Source organism: Ailuropoda melanoleuca, chromosome 8 (genome assembly GCF_002007445.2).
Source record: "Ailuropoda melanoleuca isolate Jingjing chromosome 8, ASM200744v2, whole genome shotgun sequence".
Lineage (NCBI taxonomy): Eukaryota > Metazoa > Chordata > Mammalia > Carnivora > Ursidae > Ailuropoda > Ailuropoda melanoleuca.
Genome location: NC_048225.1, coordinates 4,101,604 through 4,107,696, shown reverse-complemented (window position 1 = coordinate 4,107,696; position 6,093 = coordinate 4,101,604).

Sequence of the window (6,093 nt, the reverse complement as noted above, 5' to 3'; positions counted from 1 at the left end):
GGGCACATATTGCATGGTGCACTGGGTGTTATATGCAACTAATGAATCATCGAACTTTACATAAAAAACCACTGTATGGTGACTAGCATAATATAATANGAGGGCACATATTGCATGGTGCACTGGGTGTTATATGCAACTAATGAATCATCGAACTTTACATCAAAACCACTGTATGGTGACTAGCATAATATAATAAAAAATATTATAATAAAAAAAAGATATTTCACAAAGATATGGAAATGACCAGTAAGCATGTAAAATTCTGCTTAACCTCATTCATTACTCATCAGGAAAATGCCAGTTAAAGCCGCCCATAGAGGATACTGAAGACCCATCAGAATGGCCAACATTTAAAAGACTAACAGCTGCAAAACTAGTGAAAATATGGAATAACTGGGATCTTCATACAATGTTTGGTGGGGACGTACATGGAATACAAATACCTTGAGCAATGATTTCAGTTTTTTATAGAATTGAACATGAACCCTGTGACCCTAAAATTCCACTCCTACTGAAAAGAAATAGACATATGTTCATTTAAAAACAATGACTTGCACAAGAATGCTCACATCTGTTTTGTTAGTACTAAGCAGCTACTGGCACAGCTCAGGTGCCCCTCAATAGGAAAACATACAACCAAAATGTGGTCTATTTACTCATACAGAGGAATATTACTCCAGTGAAAAGGAGGGGGCTTGTAATACATACAACAGTACAGAGAAATCTCAAAAGTTATGCTGATTGGAACAAATCTTACACAAAAAAGTACATATTGTATAATTCTACTGATAGGAAATTCTAGAACAGCCCAAACAAATCTATGGTCAAAACAAAATCAGAGCAGCCTGTGTCTCTAGCAGCGGACACAGGAGCTGACTGGGCAGTGGTAGGAGATGTGTTTTTCTGAAGTAAAGGTAATGTCTCATGTCTTGATAGAGGTTAAATAACTACAGGCATTTTTCAAAATTCAGCAAACGTACATTTAAGGGTGGTGTAATTTATTATACACAAATGTTACTTCAAAAGGTAAAAGTGTATTGAACACCAAACTCTGGGGAACAACAGGCATACCAGATAGGAAGGGAGAGGGCATGTGTCTGGAATTTAGTTTAGAATGACTGAAGAAATAAAACAAATTGTTGAATAAAGGAACCGATGTATGGATGTGTAACAAGTTTAGTCAAATGTTAGTGATGATGTATAGCTGGTGGACATATGGGTGCTCGCTGGAAAATGCTTTCAACTTTTCTGTTTATTTGAAAAATTTCTAAGCATTTAAAAAGTTCTTAGACACCAAGAGTTCAGGCCCTCTTTATCATTCATGTTGACTGCTGCCTCAATCTTTTATCTGATGTCCTTGCCATGGACAGCTACTTTCTCTGATCCATATTCAAATTGTTACCAGAGTCTTCTAACTAAAAAGAAAACTATCCCATTCATTTCAGCTTGAGATAAAAACTCCTTCAAAAAACTAAGTCCTTTCTAACTCCTGTATTTACCTGACTGTACCCCACATGCCCTGTGCCTCAGCCATATGGAACCTCCATGACTTCAGGGTCCATCACGGTTGGGAGGATAATCTAAGACAGCCCCCTACTTAACCTTCCCTGCCCAGAGCAAATGTTACCTTTGATGTGAAACCTGTTCAGCTTTTCTGGTAACCATCTCATCTGGGTTTTTACATCATATACTCAACACTGTTCTTAGAGTTCAGATTATGTGTGCTGTGCTGTCATCTGTATGTTCCTGTCTCCCAAATTAGCCCAGTTACTAGTCCTCAAACTACAGCAGGCACCAGAATCACCCAGAGGGCTTGATAACACACAAATTGCTACAAAACATCCTTAAGAGTTCTGATTTGGTAGGTCTTAGATGAGGTCCAGGCATGTGCATTTCTTTCAAGATCCCTCATGATGCCGATGGATCCAGAGGCCACACTTTTAAAACCCCTCTATCGAACAATCACTTCCTTGAAGGTAAGATGCTATGGCGTATTCATTTTTATATCCCTAGAATGTAGGGCAATGCTTGGAAGACTGCCAACACGGAATAAATCCATGATAATTTCTCAAATAGCAATTTATATGGTGAAGAACTTTAAAAAATAATAATAATGAATATATGGAATATACGGAATGTAGGGTGAGCTTTTGGGACATATAAATTCATTCCAGTAGGCTGTGAGCACTGCACATGAAACAGGCACCCAGGCTATGCCAAGCTAAGAAATCTGCAATCCTTCTTGACAATTTCTTTGTGGCGATGACTTTAGTTGACTACAGAAGACATTCACTTTTTGAGTAGTCAGACCAACACTTTCCAAGTTACGCAGACTAGAACAGAAGCAATATCACCCCCTCCCCCCAAATGTGGCCAGTCTGAATAAAACTCACATACGGGAATTGCTGATTCATCTTCACAGGTCAAGCTGTTAGGTGACTGTTCTTAGAGATGGCTGTTTTGTGAAGATCGCCACAAACTAGACAGCCTGCACAGAATGGATGGACGGAGGTGAGGAAGTACCTGCGAACGGCTACCACCTTCCCCTCCATCCATCATTACAGCACAGATTTGTCATGGGGGTGGGCCAGTTAGGCCAAGGCAAAAACCTGGAAGATTTATAGCACCATTGTATGAGGCTACATAATGCCCTTCCCCCAGAGAAGTCCACATCCCAATTCCTAGAATTTGTGAATACAATACCTCACTTGACAAAAGGGAATTGGTGATTAAGTCACCATCTGGAGATGAGATGATCCTGGATCATACAAGTGGGTCCAATAATATCATGAGGGGCCTTACAGAAGGAGGTAGGAGGATTAGAGTCAGAGATCAAGATGTGAGAAGAGAAGAGGTTGGCATGATGTCAGGCCATGAGCCAAGGATGGCGGGCATCCTGCCGAAGCCAGAGAAGACAAGGAAGTGCTTTCACTGCTTGATCATTCAGAAATACTGCAGCTCTGCTGATATTAGCCTGCTGAGACTGATTTCAGCCTTCTGATCTCCAGATCTTCAAGATAATAAATTTGTTTCATTTTAAGCCACTCAATTTGTGGCTAACTTGTCACAGCAGCAGTAAGTAGCTAATACGCCCTGTCTGATAAAGCTGCTCATGGCACAGTCGTCTTCTTGTCAGGAGATTTAATGACATTCACTGGCTTATATTTTAGCAGGTTTTAGAATTAACCCCAGGCCTGAAGCCAACTACCAAAAATTCAAGCTTAAACCCCTGGAGTTCCCAGTATTTGTCATGTAAAGTATAATCCATTTCTATGCAAAAAGAATCCCCGTGGTCATAACAAGAGCTTGGAATGAACTAAAAGTGGAACAATCTCAGCCATAGTCCAAATACCCATGTATTGGGGCAAATCATTCCTATTCCTAGACCTCCTCAGAAAATGTGGGGGTTAGAGTACAAGATAAATTATTTTTAATGGCACATCTAGCACATTTGTTTATCAGAAATGAGACAGATTATTTGCCCACATTTATGCCGGCTACTTGGGAGAATAATAAATAAAGTCTTCTAATTAGCTCACAGCTCCGTAACTCATAGGAAATAAATACCCCAGAATTAGAAATTCGTGAAGAGTGGTAAGAAAAGATATTTAGGATGTCCCTCAGTATCATTAGAGAAACAAGCTTACAAACCCTCCCAGAGAAAAGTGAAATTAATTTCAACATTACCACTAGCATAATTAATAAAAACTCTCTTAGCCCAGGGAAGAAAAAAAACGGGTATTTCATTGCAATAAAATATCAGTGCCTACCTTCCTACATTAGAGAAATTATATACTTATTCTGATACTGTTTAAATTATTCCATCTGTGTTACACTGTCCTTTCATTTTTCAAGTCCTTTCAAGTGGAATATTCATCTCATTTTCGTTTGCCAGGCCAAGGAGGAATCGCTCTTGCAGTTAATGACCCCAGTGTAGATAAAACTATTCCTCCCTTCTGTCTCACGTTTCCTTTCACTGCTTCAGAGACGTTCCCCAACTGTTCCTGGTGGCGACTACTTCCGGAAGCAGCCAATCATATCTGGGTACAAGACTGAACTCTTACATTTTATCATCTGGACAAGGCATGAAAGGGAGCTTGTTTGAGTTTTCCATCCACCTGGTCCCTTCACTCTTACACTCTGCCCATTTTGAACTGTGTTTCTGACCCATCCATCTGGTCGCCACAGAATTTCTGTCCAGAGGAAGAAGATAAATGTAGAGACAGAGGAAGGTGTGAGAGCACAGGGAGAGACCAATGGGGCATCTGAANGATGGGGGAATGGGATAGACTGGTGATGGGTAGTAAGGAGGGCACATATTGCATGGTGCACTGGGTGTTATATGCAACTAATGAATCATCGAACTTTACATCAAAACCACTGTATGGTGACTAGCATAATATAATAAAAAATATTATAATAAAAAAAAGATATTTCACAAAGATATGGAAATGACCAGTAAGCATGTAAAATTCTGCTTAACCTCATTCATTACTCATCAGGAAAATGCCAGTTAAAGCCGCCCATAGAGGATACTGAAGACCCATCAGAATGGCCAACATTTAAAAGACTAACAGCTGCAAAACTAGTGAAAATATGGAATAACTGGGATCTTCATACAATGTTTGGTGGGGCCGTACATGGAATACAAACACCTTGAGCAACGATTTCAGTTTTTTATAGAATTGAACATGAACCCTATGACCCTAAAATTCCACTCCTACTGAAAAGAAATAGACATATGTTCATTTAAAAACAATGACTTGCACAAGAATGCTCACATCTGTTTTGTTAGTACTAAGCAGCTACTGGCACAGCTCAGGTGCCCCTCAATAGGAAAACATACAACCAAAATGTGGTCTATTTACTCATACAGAGGAATATTACTCCAGTGAAAAGGAGGGGGCTTGTAATACATACAACAGTACAGAGAAATCTCAAAAGTTATGCTGATTGGAACAAATCTTACACAAAAAAGTACATATTGTATAATTCTACTGATAGGAAATTCTAGAACAGCCCAAACAAATCTATGGTCAAAACAAAATCAGAGCAGCCTGTGTCTCTAGCAGCGGACACAGGAGCTGACTGGGCAGTGGTAGGAGATGTGTTTTTCTGAAGTAAAGGTAATGTCTCATGTCTTCATAGAGGTTAAATAACTACAGGCATTTTTCAAAATTCAGCAAACGTACATTTAAGGGTGGTGTAATTTATTATACACAAATGTTACTTCAAAAGGTAAAAGTGTATTAAACACCAAACTCTGGGGAACAACAGGCATACCAGATAGGAAGGGAGAGGGCATGTGTCTGGAATTTAGTTTAGAATGACTGAAGAAATAAAACAAATTGTTGAATAAAGGAACCGATGTATGGATGTGTAACAAGTTTAGTCAAATGTTAGTGATGATGTATAGCTGGTGGACATATGGGTGCTCGCTGGAAAATGCTTTCAACTTTTCTGTTTATTTGAAAAATTTCTAAGCATTTAAAAAGTTCTTAGACACCAAGAGTTCAGGCCCTCTTTATCATTCATGTTGACTGCTGCCTCAATCTTTTATCTGATGTCCTTGCCATGGACAGCTACTTTCTCTGATCCATATTCAAATTGTTACCAGAGTCTTCTAACTAAAAAGAAAACTATCCCATTCATTTCAGCTTGAGATAAAAACTCCTTCAAAAAACTAAGTCCTTTCTAACTCCTGTATTTACCTGACTGTACCCCACATGCCCTGTGCCTCAGCCATATGGAACCTCCATGACTTCAGGGTCCATCACGGTTGGGAGGATAATCTAAGACAGCCCCCTACTTAACCTTCCCTGCCCAGAGCAAATGTTACCTTTGATGTGAAACCTGTTCAGCTTTTCTGGTAACCATCTCATCTGGGTTTTTACATCATATACTCAACACTGTTCTTAGAGTTCAGATTATGTGTGCTGTGCTGTCATCTGTATGTTCCTGTCTCCCAAATTAGCCCAGTTACTAGTCCTCAAACTACAGCAGGCACCAGAATCACCCAGAGGGCTTGATAACACACAAATTGCTACAAAACATCCTTAAGAGTTCTGATTTGGTAGGTCTTAGATGAGG